Raw genomic sequence first — 21,594 nt, 5'->3', positions numbered from 1 at the left:
TAATAAGAAACTCATTTATGTGTTGAATTTTCATGCCACACGTACACAGAATGTTTTCTCTCCATGTCTAATACAGAATTATACATCCCAGCTATACCTTGATGACCCTTTTATTTTACAAAATCTTCAGTTAAAGTTCCAAAAACGTATACATTGTGTCGCCAACAAATTGTAGTCAAGCTTCATATTTCATTTTTAGCTTACATTTTACAGGTTTGTTTTAGTTGCAGTGACATGGAATCATAATGGTTCCACATAAAAACTTATGCATATGGAATAGTGACTCACTGTTTTTTTTTTCTGTGGCTTGGTTGCCAAAAACAAATTGTATACACAGGCTGGAAACACGGCTCAAAGGTCATGTGCTGAACAAGACATGTATTTCTTACCATCAATAAAATGTTTTATGGATTGGGAAGAGTTCCTAGCAGCAGAAAAAAAAGAATAAAAATGTGTATGATAAAAAAAGCTAAAGGTGAACAGGGATTTTTGATGGTTGTTGCTTCTTAGTAGCAATTTTATCATAGCATGAATCAATACTTCTGGCTTCATGAAAAGCTTTGAACAGGAAACAGATTTGCTACAGATAAATGGAAAATACAGAGGCCAAAACACTTTATGATTTAACAATGGGAGGTTGATGCTGGTAGTTTAAAGTATAGAGCTCCCAGGACAAAGCTCTTAACACAAAGGGTGATGTCCTAGGAAGCCAGATGTAGCAAGACTCAGAAGACTACAGCCTCAAACTAGAGGTTGTACTGTGCTCATATACCTTACATTATGCAAAGAACTCCTCCAATCTCCTTGCCATAGTGCTTAAGTCATAGCTATTTTTACTGGCAGTGTCTCCATTCTCAGAGATTCCATGTTGGATAAGAAGTTTCTAGTTAATAAGACTACAAGAAAGTCATGTTTCCAGATATATGTCTGTTGTGTTAATTTCGAATAATTGCCTATTACTGCATATATATCTGTTACCAAACCCTGGGGTCTTAATCAATGGATCACCTTTCACTGCCTGTGCTAAATAGAAAACCCATCACTGGAGGAAATGGACCTGTGTCTGGATTATTGCAATCATGGAAAAGCCCTAATAGTATGCTCCCCGTAGAATGTTTCATGCTGCAATGGTGCACTAGTCAATAGTGAAAGAGTATTAAAATATTTTCAAAAGGAAACAGGTAGGACTCTATTACTATTTTTATTTAGTGTATGGCTGATGGTATGAAGGATTGAAGATGGCACACATATAGTGAACCCATATGGCTGCTACTGCACTTTTTTAATTTTTAGTATAAAGATTGGGCAGATTGCACAGGCATGTCTGACAGCAATAACAAGACGAGAACATTAAATCACTTCTTCAAGGCTACTATTATTGATACAACACTCCCAGAATTGGCTTTCAACAGTTTATTTTGCTACATCTATCTCGGAAAATTCCATGCTTCAGTAAGGACATGGACATGTGAAATTTACTGCTTTATATTATACTTTATTTCAATACATTCAAAAATCAATATTTATGATTTCCCGTATATCCAGTTCACTTTAAAAGCAGATTTTTCTGGTAAACCAAATATAAGAATTCATGTGATAGAGAAAAGTCTACAGAGAAAATGGTATGAGAAGAATGGTTTTCTAGACTAATCTCAAAGAGTTAAGCCTGGAATATTTGTGACTTTGCAAATGCAAACATTTTGGAAACAATGGCATAGCCTTCCTTGGGCAAATATAGCTGCACAATAAACATCTGTTTAGCTCTCTTTGAAAATTAACAAATTCTTATTTCTCACTGGGGGCTGTGGAATAGGGAGGGGTCAAGAATGGGTGTTGGTTAACTGTTTATTGACATCTATCTTAACTTTGTTAGAATAGAGAACAAAGGGCAACAAGAAGGAATTCCAGCCAACAGGACCTTCTTAAAAGTCCATGGTTTGTTGGAAGGGGTATTATGTATATATATTTCCCTCATGGCCAATATGAGAAATTACATTTCTTTCCTCTGTAATATCACATTTTCTATGCTGACTGTAGTGATTCTAGAAAATAGATATTAATAATACTACACCCTCCAATATAAGCCCATTCTATTTAAAGTAAAGCAGTAAATCAGAGACCTAATACAAAAACTGAATACTGGCAATTTCGTCATGGCATAAAGAAATGAATGCAATAAAAAATATTATATATTTATTTCCCAATAAGTGAAAAAGACAAAAACAATTGTAGATAGTAAACATAATGCTTAGTTTAAGAATTGAACACTGTATAGTAGTTAGATTTTTGTTGCTTGAGATTACATGAAAAACCTAACATTAGTACAGGTGTCCTACAATGCCAACCTGCAATCCACCATACTAGATTAAGATAAACGACCAACTGCTTACTAGGTCTATTGTAGTCCCCACAGCAGGGCAATTCACACTTTTCTTCCCTCCACTAGAAAACCAAGCAACCTGATCACATTTGTGCAATGTATCACCATGTGATTCTTTGCTGCATCTTAGTGCTACTGATCTCTGAATCCTAACCAATTTCCTACCTACATGCATGCACTCCAGCGTTGGTTGTATGAAATTTCTCTAAAAAAAGTGTTGAAAGGGCCACTTGTATTATCTGTCTGAAGCCCGTGTGACAAGTGACAATACAGGGGTGGATATTATTTTTAATAACGTTTTTATAACTGTTGCTCCATGGCAGAACCAGTAGGTATAATATTATATGATTGATGATATTTTAGTGCTTGGGTTTTACATCTACTTTTATTCCCCTATAAAATGGGCACAAAGTCACAAAATGGGTACAGTTTCACAGAATAGAAAAAGTTTTTCCGTGATAAAACTGCCTCCTTAATTCTAAATATAGCACTTTTTTCCTCTGTACTATGAGACTATAATCATGCCATCCTATTTTAGAATAGCTTCACAGAAAAGCATCCTGTGTGTACCACGAACATTCCATTTCCTCCTTGATAAAACTTCTTTGTTGATACATTTCAAAGAGTCATGTGCCCGTGTTTTTTAATGTGATTTACCCTTGCACTTACTTTTTTCATACCAAATCTACACCAAAGGAAACCGAGGTATTTGTTACTGCTGCTGTTTAGCCTATGTAGTGCTGAAGAAGCTTTCTTCCTACTCTCACTAAATTCCAACATTAGGATGATGGCGGCTTCCTTTCGTTTCACTATGTCTTCCTTCCCTAATGGGGCACTTCCACACATCAAGTCAAATCAGTCAACTGCTAATGCCATCAAGCAATGATAAAGCTGTGCTAAAAATAAAACTTCCACTCAGATCTTTGGAAAAAGTATTGAAGATATCCCCTGTATTCCTGTTGTGGTGGAAACATTTTGGCTTTCTGATCCCAGTCTCGGTGACACTAGGCTTTAGTACAAATACAAATGCATTGCTTAGAAAGGTGCAAGCCTATTTATATATATCAAGAGTTCATATTTAATTCTGACTATAGTGGACTTTTTAATTAACCAGGATAGGTTCAAAAAGTTTTCAAAGAATCTTCCTTACAATAGAAAAATGCTGCAGTTCCCCCCAGTATTCTCGGCATTCAATGCTTCCTGAAGTATAAGATGCCTGATGACTCTTTTAGTGATATTGGGGGGTCAGAAGATGTAACCACGACCTGCAATGAGTTACACAGATATCCAACACTTCCAAAGTTTCATAGCCTGGAATGGAAGAAAGCTACCACCAGATGAGCCACCACCAAAGTTCCACCAGATGAGTATAAACACTCTTCTATTGCAAGGACCTTTTTAGTTTTGTACTCTAGCAAGGTCCCTCCAGGCATCCTAACAGTTAGAGACAGACTGAGATGTGTAGCATAAATAGTTTGAAATTGTTTGAAAGAAATACAAACTAAGCGATAATAGTAATGAATTAGGTTATTTGGCACAAAATTGCAAGGTGCCCCCCTGCCCTACTTCCTGTAGTGACAACAATCTTCAGATGTAGTTTTGTGTTTTTTTACACAATATCCAGACTTTCATGTTTTGTTCTACTATTGAAATACCGATCTTCCAGATCAACACTATAAAGCCATCATATCACATAAGCCGACACTTTGATAAGAAGAACATGTCCAGTAAAAAGCTTGTTATACTCTGATACACCACATCATAAATGTTAAATGTGTTACTGAACAGTTGCTGAAATATGAGAATTACAGTAACATATATTGGCCTTCAGCACAGGGAACAATAAGCAGTATTGTGTATTTGTCCTCAGACAGAGGAAGTAAATAGTGAAAATTGAATGCAACACACAGATAATATTGAAAAAGCTACAAAACTGTTCGTGGAATAACATCAACTGATGAGATAGAGAACAAGCTTTTATATTTGCATAAACACTAATATTGTACACTGATTTGTATTCCTAACACATAACAAATGACACAGTACATAGTTGTCTTTGTAATAGAATATTGTAAGGTACTATTAATTACTATAATGTATGCATAAAGTGAACCTACACAAAACAAAGATAAAGATATATTTGTTTGTTTTTTTTCTTTTTATGCATACATTATACATTATAACACTGTTCTGTATGTTAGGTATAAATAATAGTACTTTACAATAATCTATTACAAAGATAACTATTTACTTTGTCATTTGTTATGTGTTATATATATATATATATATATTTATATATATATATATATATATATATATATATATATATATATATTAATATATATATATCATTTTATATATATCTGAGGAAGATGATAATTGGTATTCCTATGGAGTAGCGGAGTAGCTACTCTTAAGCTGCGTACACACTTCCAATTTTTGTCGTTGGAAAGGATCTTTCACGATCCTTTCCAACGACAAGGGAGTGCAAGATGCATGAACGATGCTGTACATACAGCACTGTTCATGCTCTATGAAGAGGGGAGGGGGAGAGCGACGGAGCGGCACCCTGCTGCGCGCTCTCCCCTTCACTTTCATTACGATCGGCTGTCGTCCATCGTTCGTGGATCCGGCAGGTCGGTCGTCCGGACGATGGACGACACCGACTGTACACACGGCAGATTGACGTGTGTACGTAGCTTTAGATTTAAAAGTAACACTATGAATTACAACATATGGCAGACTGAGAAATATACCCAGAATCAATGTAAGAGGTAATGTGTGGGGGGTTGAAAACAGAATAAACATGAGCTTGTCTAAGTAGTGCAAAAGAAATACAAAAATGTAAATGTACATTAGAAGACATGTAAATGTACATTAGAAGCGGTAATAGGGCACATGTCTGCTGCATCCAAACTGTGTGTCAACTTCTAATTAAAGAAGCATAGTGGAAGTTCAGTACTAGGCTATACAGAAGCAAGGGGTAAAAGGAAAATAAACTAATTCCGAACTCCCCTTTATACCCAGAACATTCATGCAACTTTAGCACTTTTAGAACTCAGACCAGCCCCAATTCATGCAACTTTAGCACTTTTAGAACTCAGACCAGCCCCAATTCATGCAACTTTAGAACTTTTGGACCAGCTCCAGTTCGTGCATTTTCACACATTAAAATCAGCCCTAAATCATTCACATTCAGACCTCAAATCAGGCCCAAATCATGAACTATCAGAAAGTTTTATATGCATACCTTGTTCAGCTGGAGGAAGAAGGTAAGCAGAACGTACTACTTTGTACATTGGGATCCACAGCTGCTAGAGGACCTATGGTGAGACTACCGGTAGGAGGAGAGTAAATACCTGAATGTCAATGGGCCTCTGTCGCAGAATGGCAGGGCAAGCTTTGTAAATGATAGCTATGTTTACCAGTCACAACCTATGGCTGCGATGCTTCCAGGTGCCACTGAAGAAGAAACAGAGACTCTTATCTCTGAATCTTTATTACACTGGGAAAAAGAACATAATTTATAGCATTGTTATTATATATATTACTGTTTTACATTAGCCAAATTCATACTTAGAATACTGTGATAAGCAGCACAGCAATTTGCTACATAGCATGCGTCTAACTGTCTAAATATTTCTAAATACTTCTGCTATAATAGAGATTCAGTGGGTTACTGAGCATGGTGCAGCTGCAAAGTCACTGAATAAGGCCTATGTTGTATTTTGTTATCGTACTGTAAACTGGAATCACCTCCTCCTACACGCTGCTCGTTCAGTGTCTGTCTACCAAATATCTTTTCATGAGATTCCCTTCCAGTGTCCCCAGCCAGCACAGGCGGAATGTTGATAGATGTTGATTTTTTGATAGTTCAGAATTATTCCACAGCACAACAATGCCCTTTGTTAGTAAGATTCTCTGAGCTGGCCACAGGTTTTGTCCTTTTGGACTCCAAGTTGCGTTACACACATCCTCTTGCTACCCTCCCACGGACAGGAGGTGCAGGGAAGAGGACAATGAGCCTCTGCTTTCTGCTACAGAGGCCCACAGACAGAAAAATAAATCTCAGAATGGAAAGACCTCAGAAGACATGTGAGAGTGATTGTGAAATGAAAGAGGTGGAAGTAACAGTTGCAAATGTCGAACAATTTGTAGAATGCACATGTTAATTATGTGTCTGCACCTTTAAACATCTTGATGTAGAAAAAGGGTCTACATGTGGAATGGTACTTGGACTCTTTGCCAAGCCCAAACAATACCCATTTTCCATCGTCTAAATGACTTAACAGGGTGAGAATTTGCCAGCACAGAGTTCAGAAGCAACATAGCAGCTAACTCCCCAGCCTGCCCACAAAAGAGCTTTTCAGAGACGTCACTGCTGTCAGGAAGCGGGGCAAACGGGGAAAAGGGCAACGTGGGACTGAAGAGAAAGCACTATGCCCTATGTGCGTCCGTCCCCTCCTTTTTCAGTAGGCACAAATGAACCCTTGTGGTTACCTCTCCTGTGTCAACCTGAACTTCCTCACCCTGTGAAAATGCAAAAACATTTGTCATATCTGCCTGCTGTAGTGCTCCCATAATATTCAGATGTGGACTTTATATAATCCTCTGTATGGCAATGGGGTCACCCACACACACATTTATATGAAATTATATTTTAGGTTATGCAAATTGAAAGTGTTTAATATCATAGAATTGGTTTTCAATACTGAATTGCAAAAGACGGAGAAAAATTCATTTAGCTTCCTTAATCAGGAGTTCATTTTCAAAAACATAGAAGACAAAGAATGTTTGCTTGTTGACTAGAGTGAATACAGGTTGGCATTCTTCTTCTCAATATATATATATATAACTGGATGTATGTGTGTATGTTCCACAATCACTCGAAAACGCATGGGGACATTTCAACCAAACATGCCATACATACGACTAAGACTCATGTGAGTGCACCAGTCATCTTTGTACAGCGCTGTGCTATATGTCAGAGCTATATTTGGATGTATGTATGTATGTGTGTATGTCATCACTAGGAAACGCATGGAGACATTTCAACCAAACTTGCTATGTTCCACTATCACTCGGAAACGCGTTGTCATTTAAACCAAACTTGCTAGACATATGACTCAGACTCGTGAGTGCACCGCTGATCTTTGTACAGGGCTGTGGTATACGTCAGAGGTATATTTGCATGTATGTGTGTATGTAATGCTCAGTGACAGTGTGCCTTTTGCTTACAAACTTTTTTTTGGACTCTTCTATAAATTTCTGGCCTGTAATAATGCCGAGAAAACCTAAGGCTATTGGCTGAGTGCAATCAAACAATCAAAGGCAAAAAAAATGAAACAACACCGTTGACAAGAAAATCCCGATGACAGGAATAGAAGACTTGCCACGCTGCGCGAGAGAGCTACTACATCTAGAGCTTCAGAGACAGTACAACAGCATGAAACCTGAGTACAGGAATTGAGTGATAGAGCTAGCTTCAGAGACAGTACAACAGCATGAGGCCAGTGTAACACCAACTTGCCAGCTGCAGGGACCACTCTGGATGTGTTTTCTGCTGGGTATGACTGGCACTGTGCTTGTGTAGTAATGTCAAATTATTACATACCAAGACAGGAAGTATCTCCAGCTATCTCTGGGGCCCATCATGCTTTTCCTGCCATGCTTGACCCTTTTGAACCTATCCATATCTCTCGTCCTTCCCTGGCGCTGGTACGTCTTCCTTTATGGCTTGCATGTTGCTGAGCTGTGCCCTTTTCTACATTCAGTATCTCGTGTAATTATATTTGAGCACAGAAGAGTCAGAGCAGCTGCACTAAGCTCCTTAACCAGACACTACACATATTGCATTTATTGAAGCAAGCTAAGAATCTAAATACTGGTGCTACGTCCTACCCATACTTTCTTTCAAGCCAGGTAGTTGGAAAAATATTTGAATGCGGCCCACCACATGGTCTTCTTAAATCAGTTCTGTTGTAACAGAATAAAACTGCTTGAAATGTTCTGTGATTACTACTTGAATAGCAGTAATCAAACTACATGAGAATGGCATAAAATAAAATAATGGTTAAAATATTAAAATTTTAGCTGTACACAAAATCACAACAGGTCACTGATGGAAGCGCAAAGACCAATTTATTATGTATTTATTAGGAAAATGGCTATATTACAATGTAGTATTACATGTTTTGACAATTCCTTGCCAATGCTCAGCATTTTGTGATCGCCATTTATTTAATGTTGCATCTTAACACTCAAGTACAGCAGGTGTCAATAGATCTGTGCTGCCGCATGCCAAGTTCCTGTATTTTTTGTCCAAGTTCGTGTCGTATGTTGACAGCCTTTTTTAACACAACAGAAACAACTATCCAATATACACCAGTCCAAAGGTTGAAGAACAACAAGAATAGATTCATCAAGGTCAGAAGTCAATAGGATTAGCACAAGCAATTAAAGAGAAATACGCACAAGTCTTGTGGCTTGTTACCAGCAAACAGGAAAATATGAGCTAACTGTAGCAAAAGAAGTAGTGTAGTGATCCAGCTCACCATAGCAAATGTTGGATCTTCTTATTAGATGGTCTGGAGCTGCCCAGAGTAAAGCAGTCCCTCAAGATTGCAATAAGAAGCAAACCTTTTTTTGTTATCAAAACCTAGAAAAGCAGCAATGTTAGCGACTATATTTAGATCTCATTCTGCAGTAATAGGCTTGAAAAAGGGGATATTCCCCACAAAATACATTGTCTGGAAGCGGCAGGAAAATAAATGTAAGTTCTGTAGAATTCTTGCAACAAAACTTTTTTACTTTCATGACAAACCATTGGACATGGGACGTGTATTAGACCGTACTTGGGCCATAGACTTGCTCTGCTTTTCAGTACAAATATGAGTGCATATATTGTATCATATTGTAATATGTTTGTATCCAAATGGGTTGAGGTGTATTCATCTTTTTCTTTAACGCATTGCAAGTTAGCACATGAAATACCACAATGTGGTTGATACCACACTGCAATGGAAGATGTATCCAGCCTGTAACTAGAATTGCTGCCTGTGTCTCCTATCTTCCTGTCTCACATGGGGGGGGGGGAGAAACTACTTGCTTTGCTCTATAAGGATTTTCAAAAATCACTGGCATACAGTTTTCCAAGTATTTTAGTAAAAAATTAACTTGGGTACTTAAAACAGGTGACAGCTCTTATCTTTCTTAAGACATATGGGGACAGTTAAACATCCTAACAAAAAATTTGAATGATGACACTGATTTGTACCGGGTTCATCTGGTTTATTATTTGATTTTCTTAACTGATGGGTCAAGAAAAGGTCCCAGAAGAACCTTTAAGCACATACATGGCTGGAGAAAGAAACGGGCATAGCAGCCACCGGGTGGACTTACAGGAAGGAAGGAACACTAGCCCCTGTGAATGGATCGCAATGGACACTTTTCGGTGGATGAGACATTCTTTGTAAAAGCAAACAAATGTATAGGTACAGGCAGCAAGTGTTGGACTTCAGGTCACCTATGACCCCAAATCCAACTAAAGTTTCAGGATAAGACAAAGCAAGTCAAATAAGGTAATATATAAATGTTAAATAATTAAACCTTTAGACCTATAATAATGAATATGAATTCTTACCAGTTGTGACTAGTTCTCTTTTTTTTTAGGAAACTTAGGGCCTGTCATTCTTATCCATCTCTTCCCTGCTTACTAAGCTACTTTCATAGAACAAAAACATACTTCCAACAAATATTTCAGCTGATTGGAATCACTTCATACAGGTATGTTCATTATGGGCCAGTAAAAAGCCTAAAGCATAGAGAAAGATAAAGATGACAGCCCCAGAGTATGCTCCTTCAAAAACAAGGCATTTTTCAGTTACTTTAAGATTCGGTTAAATCTCAATGCCTTGAGGTGGTTTTTGCTGCATTAACTGTATACTAGATGTGTGATCCTTTAATGCCACTCCTGTTTTTCCACTACACCAGCAAAGAACATGTTAGAATTTGGTACTGACAAAGATAAGCAGCACATCATTGGCATCCAATATCCTCCCTTATGTAGTAAGTCAAGGAAAAAAATAAAAGAATAAAACTATTTCCAAGGCATAGTATGAATTCCACTGTCATTACACAAAGTACAGTAAAGTGGCACTCAACAGTTTCACCGTGCTCTGAGTGGCACAAGGAGTTCAGGCTTTCTTATGGCAGACAGGAGTCTGATAGACCTGAATAGCACCACATAACTTGCATATATAACCTTCTAAACTAACAACATCACATTGTAGCACTGATTCCTGATAACACAGACTAAACAGCAAATATGTCATAAGCACTGGCAGAGTCACAAGGTTTGCAATTGAACCTAAACCTATAATTCTGTCTGCGGTTTGATGTCCTTCCACTTGTACACATCATTCCTGCCTTGAGAGGAAACATGAGGATGCTACCTGCTAGGCACCTACAAAATTCTTCACATCTACTTCTGCAATGTATGCTCATGGCCTCCCCACAATTAATACATTTTTGATATAATGTTACTTGTAAGTTAATTTCACCTTTGGTAAGCATCAGTATTCTGCATTTCATTCACTGGGTGGTACGAGTGCCATTAGCAGCCCTGAAATCATCAATTCATACTTCACATTCAAGTCAGAATTTCTTTGTCATCACTAATTACAGTATATGAAAATTTGCAACACTAAGTAGCAGTAGCAGCAGGATCTGGCAGTTTTTTAATTAGGTCTTCTGATCAAGTTTGATGCCTATGCATGGAGTCATGAGGTCATGATATGGTAAGTTACAAGCAGATGGCAAACAGTTGTAGCAGATGATATTTTGGGAATTACCATTGGAGAAAAAAAATACTTTTGTTGGGTTTGGCTTAGTAAACCTATGTGAAAAAAATTATCTTTATCACTGCCAGCACCTATGGGTTTCATTTTCTGAAGAGGGCCTTGGCTACCCAAAGTAAAAGAGAACTAAAATCTGTATTACAAAACACTAACCAGATTATGTGGTCCCTAGCAGTGGCTCATCCTTCTGACATCACATATATTACTTTTTGCTTATTACTATCAATGATGATGGTATTATTGTAATTAGGTGGGAAAAAGCATGCCAGTGGCCACTGAATCTGATGCAATTTGCATTGTTAGGGCATATTAGGGGTACAAAGCTAATCAAATGTTTCTATGTTTTTATTTAAAGGATAATATTGTTTTGTCCTCTCCACTGATGTCACTTTTTTTTATTGTACAAGGTATGACCAATTTTTTTACTGCAGAAGTTGCAGTAGAAGTGGAAGTTGCCGATGCTCAGAACAGTCGACAAGAGTTGATTAGAGAGACAAAAGAGATTAGAAAATGATGCTTTAGTGTAAAAAATATTACTCCCTTTGGATAGCTGTTTTGCTTTCATATATTTCTCCCACCAGGCTCTGTCAGCAGTTTTTATCTTTGGTCAAGCTGTCAGCTCCTCTCCCTTCCCCACTTTACATTTATTGGGGGGTACTGTTGCTCACCTTTGTCGGTGGAGGGCATTTCAGTTAGATATAGTACTGATGTTTGGTACTCCAATCCTGAACCCTTAGCAGATGGTTTACAGTTACGCAAACATAAACTAAACTTTCTTTTACCTGATTGTATTTCTGCCATGTTCCACATACGTAAATAACAATTGTTTTACTTTTGCAGAGTCTTACCTTACCTTGCTGGACAGAAAGAGATGTCAGCAATGGTAGACTCCACGATGGATGTACATACAGTATAGCAATTTTGCTAGATTTCCAATAGCTTGAGTTGTAAATCAGTAAGTAATCTCTAAAATAAAGGTAGCAATGAAGGTTGAAAAAAACTCATTAAGTGAAGCACATCAAAGAAGGAGCTCAGGTGAACTATGTTTATGGTAAATGAAACTTGTACTAAATAAATATGGAAGTTGTTATTGCTAATGGCTTCAGTACTTTTTTTTAGAACATACAGGAACATACTGCATAAGTACATACCACTGCTAATAGGGATATCCAAATTTGTACCCTTAGGATACATATTTACATTTGCACAGCCACAATACAACAATTACACAACATATAAATGTGTAAGTGTAAACCAGAGTACTTGAAGCTGATTTCTCAGAAAGTACAGAATTCAGATAATACAGTATCAGGACACAATGATACAAATGTACAAAGCAGAGCCTATGAAACCAATCTGCTCCCACCTCTGTTGCAGCACCCAGCCCTGCACAGGTGTCAGTGTAGGTGGACAGAGATCAAGGTGTGTACGCACAAGGGATAAAGGAGGGGGGCTCTGTTTTCTGAAGGGGGAGGCGCTTTGTGAGTTCAAGGAGTGCTGAAGGGTCAGCGAGAGTTTATCACCCATAAAAAGAAAAAAAATAAATAACACTTCAAAATCCTTGAAATTACTGCCATTCCAGTGGGCTGAGAAGAATGTAAGACAGACCTAGGAGACAGAGGGACAAAGCTGTGTGACCTAGAGTGCTATAGCAATACTGAGAATGCAAAGTTGCTAAAGTATACCTAATAAGAAGCACAGCCTAATATTAGCATTTTACAGCACCAGAAATGTTCCATCTTCTTATTTAAAATATGCTAAACTGAACGGTGAACTTCTCCTTTAATAATAGCTGAAATTAGCGGGTTTGCAAGGTTATAAACAAGCCTACTAATGAAATGAACAGGGCCCATGGCACAAGAGAGCTAAAAGACTGCACTTATCCTTTTGATGGAATGTATATATACTTGTTTTCTAATTTCCTTTTTTTCAGAATTAAAAAAATACTTTTTAAAAAGACTGGTAAATGGATGCCAGACGAAGATATTGTACAACATGAAGGCCTGCTGTGTACTGTGTTCAATAGTTTAAGCTGAAATTTGTACACACAACTGAATAAATTAGAGAAACTCTCCCTTATTTTACCTGATCTGTTCAGATGGACTCTACATAGAGTCATTAGGAAGAGACAGTGCTAGAACAAACTTTCTTCTTTTTTATTTTATTTATTTTTAGAATCCTAATTTTATGGATTGTTATGTCATATATGGTTGGTGCAGAGCCAGATTACAACCAGACAGATCCCATTCAGACTCTACAAGCCTTTGTACCTACCGGTCACCTACCAAGGCCTACTCATCATTGTTTTCATGGGTAACAGCTTTTTGCACTGCACTTTTGGGGCAAATGCCATGTGCAGTTTTTTGAAAATTTACAAATCATCATTCATCTGATTATATGTGTTATCACTGATTGTTTCTTTATATTATAACAGGTCAGTTGAGCAAATTATGCAATGGCCAGCTTTAAGAATTCCTGGACATTAAGTATTCTATATTTCAGGTGAAGTAAGGAACAAAGGCTAAGAAAGTAGCTTAAATGTAAAATACAAGAGATTATTGGCCTATTTTTATATATTTATAAATAAGTATTTTTATGTTTATAAAAGGGTACCAAAATTTAGTGACATCATCACGTGAATGTCTTGTTATAAATAGTGTCCTCTGATTGTATTGTCTCGGGTATATTATATTATTCGACTGGAAATGACATGCAACTGATGGACTGTTACTCCTCATGGACATTTTTTCATTTCTCTTCGAACTTATCTTTTTTCCTTTGTTTTATTTTTGTATAGCACGTGTATGTTTTGTTTTCCTGTTTATACATTCACGTTGACTGGATACTGTATGATGTTGTATTTGGTATTTTATAAAAATGCAATAAAACTTGTTTGAAACAAAAAAAGGTTACTTAAATAATTTGAGAAATGTTTTATTCCGGTACCATCCCATGCTGGTCTCCTGCCAATATGAACATTCACACTCTTGTTGAATAATTCCACTGAAAACATCTTCACCCTGCAACAATTCAGACATGCTCTTTCCAGTCTAGCCATATACATAAAGCTAAGATATGAACAATCTTTAGTATGAAAGAGCTTTCCATATATAGTGAATGATACAGCACAGAAATCTTTTACCAAATGTGCAGGTAGAAAATACATGTATGTGTGCTTTGTATCCTTGTTCAGTTATTCTATGGGACATCTAAATTCAACACTTTCAGTTTAGTTTTAGATACAAAATAAGTTTCATTTTAGATTCTGTTGATATTAAGAAGGGTTAGTTGTATTGTCAGCAAAAAATCATGCAGTTCAATAATTTTAACAATGTTCACACCAGTGCACTTGTGTTTTGCACGCAGAAAACACATGTTAAGTGGTGAGAACAAACTCTTGGGAAGAATCAACCTCTATTTGTTCAAAATAGAGAAAAAAGGATCCAAAATGTTTTTTTTTTACTACAGCAGAAATAGAGGGAAAAACTTTTAACTTGTTTCCCGCACAGCTGTCTAAAAGAATATTTTACTCAAGTTAGATAGATTTCTATCACTTCATTTAGTGTCTTCAGAAACTATTGGGTCTAACACTTCCCTGTCTTATTCAAAATTAAAATATTTAAACAGCTAGATTAGCAGAATCTAATACAGAATGTTCCTTTACTTTTTATACAGAACACTGGCTTTGCTATGGAGGCTTAGAGAACCCATATTATGACAGATGCTAAGATATTAATGTCTATGGGGCAGGCTGCTGTCTAATGATCAATCACACATAATTATTCAAAGCATCTATATTCTACAACAAATTGCCTTCCTGTGTCTAAAAAGACACAACACTTCTTTATCTGAGTAACGGGTTAAAGACTACTGGCATGCAATTTATACTTCCAACAAATGGCATATTATTGACTATTTCATTCAGCCCAAAAGATCTGATCTGTCTGTATCTGTTAGGAAACTCAAAAATAGCCTACAATCTGTCAAATGTTGAATTCACTTCATTTCTGATTATTTTTTCAGATAAGAAATCAGATCAGAATTGTAACTTGGCCTTTATATACTAGGCCTTAGATCTTTTAGTTGGGACTCTTAAGAGTTTGTTTGAGATTGTTTCTTGATTCAGCAGGCCATTATCCAATACCTATATGTACCTTTCTAGGCAATGTACCATACCTAGAATACAAAGAAAATATACATCCCACAATCACACATCTGTGTACAAGACTGGGGTCTATAACCTGCAATTCATTGCTTCTGCTGTACTGAAAAGAAGGTTGTATGAAGCAGAGCACCTCTTAGGAGCTCCCACTGACCTAAGCACTTGAGGTGGTAATACACATCAGAGTCTATTTGTTTAAAACTATTCTAGAATTAGAACTGTTTGTATCATTGTAGTATATTATCTCAAAAAGTTTTATATATATATATATATAAATATATATATAAATAGTTACTTCATGTCAGTAAGTCAGGTTGGAAAATTTGATGATTACCTGTTGGTATACATGCTTACTATCTGACCAACTTCTGCAAAAAATACAACATGACAGTATTTTTGCACAGTCTGGGCCTGATTTATTAAAGCTCCCCAAGACTGGAGAGTATACATTTTCATCAGTGAACCTGGGTGATCCAGCAAACTTGGAATGGATCTGGTCTAGGACTTTGCTAACAAATATCAAATGACTTTTAGGAAATCCATTGCAGGTTTGCTGGATCACCCAGCTTCACTGATGAAAGTGTATCCTCTCCAGCGTTGCAGAGCTTTAATAAATCAGGGCAAGAGTGTGAGCATTGATAGTCACCAAGGGACAACTTAATTGAGTATGAATAGGAAGGCAGGGTTACATTTACCTGTTCATCTACTATCCATTGTATACAGATTCTAGAAAGAGTTCAGCTGATTTACTAAAAGTGAATATTTACTTTGATTATCCAATCATATGAAAAGGATTTACACACAATTGGGTGTTCATAGAGAACAAGAATTTGCTTTTATACGTAATAATTAATACATTTTCACAATAGTGAAGTTTTGGGTCATAATTCAGAAACCCCATGATGCATATAGACACACAATCCACCAATATAAATATTATGGCAGGTGAACCTTGTGTAAGGTTCAATGTCTTCTAGTCTGGTGTGGAGGCAAATGTGCTAAGACAGCTTCCTCCCCTCATACTGGAACATGTCCCCACAATAGCAGCCTTGAATGGGTGCAGGTTACTGCCTTATACCAGGAGCATAAAACCCTGATGCCTTATGCCCTGAGCGGATTTCCTGGTCATGGTGGGGCTGAGGATTATATACGGAACCCAGCACCACTCACTAGTGACGTGACTCACACATTCCCCAAAGGATCATGACCAACCTTGATCCTATTTAAACCAGAAGCTTGGAAGTACACACAGGAGGGGGATGCTGGATACTTTTGTGGGGAGACATAAAGATGAGGTTTGCTGTATGAATACACAAACTACCCGAAATCTAAAGCAAGACACATTTCCTATTATCACATGCATCTTGTGGGTGTTAATCAATTTCAAAGAATAAAACTGTAATAAGATCTCAGAAATGTTTAATTCTGTTTTTATTACTTCTGCGCTGTCAGAATAATGCACAGCAGCTGAATGAACAATGCCATATTGAAAGAACAATGATTCAGTGTATTTTATTTTCCCTAACAGCAAACAGCATTACATTTTAACTATTTATATAGCAAATGGCATCACAGTAACAATGTGTCTTACAAAGGAGAAAGGGAAGGGTACTTATTTCTGTGCAGTAGACTAGCGGTATGAGTATGTAAGGAACACTGATCTGTATAGAGAAGTGGGCTACCAAGACACACACGTATGTACAGTAATAAAGGGGAACAGAACATGCTCATTTTGATTAACACTCGCCTTAAGGTGCGTACACACTTCCAATTTTTATCGTTCAAAACGAATGACGATCGATTGGGCAAAAATCGTTCGTAAAAAAAGTAACCAACGACGCCGACGAACGAGGAAAGTCGTTGGAAACGAACGACAGGACCGGCGGATCGGATTGGACGACGATCGTTGAACATCGTTCGTGTGTACGGTCGTTCGTTGATCGTCCATGATCTGAGCATGCGTAATGAACGAACGTTCGTTCACTTTCCTGTCGTGCACATAGTTCCTCTATCGCTCAAACGATCGTATCTATTGTGTGTACAATATCTACGAACGATCGTGTCGTTATCTCTATGTGCAGGATCGGTGCTATACGATCGTTCGTAGATATCGTGCAGGATCGTTCGTCGTTCGTTTTCCAACGATAATAATTGGAAGTGTGTACGTAGCTTTAGTGTTAGTCACTTCACTATGTCCAAGAGCACAAACAGACTGCTCCATCATAGACATCATTGATCTCTATATAGCTAGTCGTTTCTATTTTGTTTTAACAGCTTAATGGAAAATGGAGAAATAATACAGAGTTGGACTCAAAACCCTTCTGTTCTTGTTTAAATGTTGGTCATCCATACTGGAATAATTGCGCTGACATGCATGTATCCCCAAAGAAACCGTCCTGGGACACAAACCGACCACAGCAGCATGGATATTCTGTGCATGGCATAGCCAGAATAAAAACAGAAAGCAGAGCAACTGAGGCATCCTGCTGTGCTTTCCTCCAAAGGAGTACAATGGTCGGATTGATGAATAACATTGGGGGCTGCTGTACACATGTCAGATTATCACTGAGATGTACACAAGTACTATCTGGCGTGTGTATGTAGTTAGGTTTCAGTTTCTTTATGTATCTTGGAAAATAAATATTTTTATTCACAAATTGCAGGCAAAACATATTTATCTGTTTATCAGACTTTGTGATTAAACACAGTTAATCATTAGATGCAACAGAATGCAACATGTACTAAATACAACCAAAAAAAATGTCTTACATCCTAATCGCCTTAAGCCAATATCTGTTCAAGAGCAAGGCAAAAACTCATTAAGGTTTGGTCTAACTTGCTTTAACAGGGGAAAAGACTGTTTCCTGATCACTAAAGACAAATGGATAATGTCATGGAACAATACTCGACCTAATTTCTTAATAATAGTAGTTTCCACATATATTTTGTGCCATTACATCACTTTTGTTATGCTACTGTTATCAATGGAATACTATCTAAAAACATGGCAAGTCCATTTCAAATCACTCTTCACAAAAAGATTAGGCTACAAAAAGAAGCATAAATGTACAGTCACCTTAAAGCAGAATTCTATATAAATATGTACGTGTACGTCATGCCGTCGTGTACATGTACGTCACGCCTTTTTTCTTTTAAAACTAAATTTCTTTTTAATATTACAACATTTCTGACCCTCTGACCTTTGTTACACCTTATTTCTGAGGCCTGACTTTTCTAGGCCATGGTGCCATGTTCTATGATGTCATGTATGTTCTGCTGTGTGTCATTTCCCAGCCCAATGAGAATGCTCTTGCCATGGCAGTGCTTAGCCATAAAGTCACAGAAAATCATGGGTCAAACTAAATTTAGAGCAGCAGTGTTTTTTGGGGCAGGTACACAAGACTTTAAAGTTGAATTTCAGTTCAGCTAGGTGAAGATGATTTCCAGTAAGAAAAGTTCCATCTGCAAGAAAAGTGCTAGAGGAGAATGGGTAATATACCCAGGTTGGGTAAAAATGGATCCATTCATAAATGTGATCAACCAGAAGCCCTCAAGTGCCAGAAGGTTTAAAGTAAAGCAGTGCCCATAACATGCTGACTAAAGTATTTACATATCGTAAATAAGCAGGAAGCACCAATGTGCTGAGATTTGTTAATGGAACAGTACTGTGAGAGGGGTGCAGATAAAACACGGAGACTAGTGACATTCATTGATCCAGTTCTGATACAAAACAGGGGCCAGGTGTACGGCACCACTGTACATATAAAGAGCTCTCAACAGATCTCCTGAAGTAACAAACAATGACAGTGTATTGTGAACATGAAATAGTAAAAAAAAATGAATAATAATTGCTGTATCTAAAGGTTGGGCTTTATTACATGGTTCAGTAATCAGTGAATCTAATTGTGATTTATGGTATCAGCCTTATAAATCACTGTGCAGTAAAACATTGGAATGGAAGACAGAAAGAAGCAGCACAAGGAGCAAATCAGTGCTAACAAGGAGCACAGGAGGAGAGACCAAAGTGACAGAAAGATAAGCTCATCAGCCTGCTGCTTTTATTTTACTGTCCAGTCACAAGGGACAAAATCTGGAAGGATAGCAGAGAAGAATCAGGCCGTCTTCCCTGCCAGACAGGGCTGTTCCATATGACATAGATGTGTAAACTTCATGACTCGATAGGAATACAAATCATTTGCAGGTAAAACAGATCTGATATATGTATTTTATGTGTGTATTTAGCTGTTTGCCTGGAGTTAAGCTTTGAGCTGCACAGGGCCTTCACAAATCACCAACTATTACCAGGTGTAAAATGTACCTGGAAAAAAAGTTAGAATTATACTTACCTTACCCGTTGTCCTTCCAGAAAAGTTCCAGGGGAATGCAGAGGAAGGGAAATCCCCCAAGAAGACACTCCAGTCTTTTTTAGGAGTGTAGAGATGCTGGAGATACAGCTGTTCTGTATTCCCCAGGAGTGGGACGTCATTCTCACCTATTTAAAGTATAAGGCTTTTTTTATTTTCTTTACAGGTACATTTTTTAACTACTAACAGAAGGTGACTTGTAAAGTGGGAGGAAACCCGGACTGTGTCAGTATTTTACTGCAAGGTTTGCTTTAAGTGAACATTTCCCTGGGAGGTATGTCCAAGCTGACCTATTTAAGTTCTAACGTAATGATCCAATTAATAAAAGCATAAATTCCACAAGAGTCAGATATACAAGAACAACTCCACTGAAAAATTATGTATAACATGCACTGAAAACTCATGCCATTGACAGTCTGTTCTTTCCAATCCTGGTGACTATTATATTACTTATTTCTTATATGAGCGTCACAGGACAGGAATCGATCAGTAATCTCTCCAATTGGCTCACAAGAGGAAATAAAAACTAGAAAGAGATTATACCTTTTTCATTCTCAATACAAAACTGAATAATTAGCTAGTTAAATACTATGTGATATTATTGATAAATTGGAGAAAATTGTCAAAATGATCAAAAAACTATACAAAAAAAGTGCTATTTTATCAAAATTTTCAAACTATTGGAATCAAACCATTTTTTTGTTCCAAAATGAAATTCAAATAAATCGATTCAATATACATTATCAATATCAATATATACATTAGATATTATATCATTAAATATAAATTATTTTTAAGGAAGGTTAAATGCCATAACTAAAATTAGCCTTCGTTATGTATGAAGCACCATTTGTTTAAGAATGTCAGATAAACTCCCATTTACTCATCTGCATTTACTTTTCAGGGATCAATAAGAGGGCACACAATGTTTCTCAGTAAATAGATGGCATCATACAGAAATCAGATTTATCTAGGTACAATACATTTCTCCTTTTTACCTCACACAGTAGATTAAGACAAAATTGCTACCAATGTATTCAATTCACACATCACCATGTATGGAAAGGCTGAGGGTGTGCTTTAGAATTAGGCACCAATTTCCAATAAATAATACCGCCAATCACTCACTCTTCGAATACTTGATACATGCTTATTATTCAGTGCCAACCTATAAAGTTACCATTACTTTATGTATTACTGCAACCACTGCCTTTAATCAGGGGATGGAAGTCTGGTGGTAGATCCACCTACCCCTGTGTGCAAACAGGCCCCTAACACATACATGTTTTTCTTCCAAACATTGCAAGCTCAGGTAAACACTGCATACATTTACCATTACATCTAAACCTGCCTGGAGATTTCCCTGATGACAATGATACACAATCCAAACTCTACAGTTCAAAGCACTGAGAGGGCAAATGCCGGCCAACAGCCAACCAAACAATCATATGTACACAAGCAGTACCTGCTGATCACACCTATAGCCATGGATTCTCATCCAGCTGATGTTTGTACACCTCTCCTACTATAAAGAACACTAAACGTCAAATATATAATCAGATGACGTTTAACAAATACATACAATGGCTGTAGCCAAGAAATATAATTACTGAGGTGGAACGTTCTAAAATCAATGAGAGTGAACAAGAGAATCTGTCATATTGGGCACCCTATGGGATATATATATATATATATATATAGGCCATGCCCATGTACTGGGGATCAATTAACAGTTTTTAGTCCAATGCTATTGGACTAAACTATTCATTCATCATAGGGAGCTCCCCCAGCATTTCTCTTTCTTTCTTCTGACACAACAGGAAATATGAA

The 21,594-nt window shown here is 37.2% G+C and overlaps 2 protein-coding genes across 3 annotated transcripts in view; one reads left to right on the top strand and one right to left on the bottom strand.

Moving 5' to 3' along the window:
• DHH (desert hedgehog signaling molecule) overlaps positions 1-21,594 on the bottom strand; it is a 36,814-nt gene that overhangs the window by 12,320 nt on the left and 2,900 nt on the right. The window lies entirely within an intron of this gene.
• The window catches only part of LOC140329147 (tubulin alpha chain), a 166,392-nt gene continuing 161,226 nt past the window's right edge, over positions 16,429-21,594 (top strand). The window contains exon 1 of the mRNA XM_072409268.1: positions 16,429-16,432. The gene's annotated coding sequence lies outside the window, so the exon portion shown is untranslated. The remainder of the gene's footprint in view (positions 16,433-21,594) is intronic.

This window comes from Pyxicephalus adspersus, chromosome 1 (genome assembly GCF_032062135.1).
Source record: "Pyxicephalus adspersus chromosome 1, UCB_Pads_2.0, whole genome shotgun sequence".
Classification (NCBI taxonomy): Eukaryota; Metazoa; Chordata; class Amphibia; order Anura; family Pyxicephalidae; genus Pyxicephalus; species Pyxicephalus adspersus.
The sequence above is the reverse complement of the archived record's forward strand: the minus strand, read 5'-3'. Positions and strand labels throughout refer to the sequence as shown.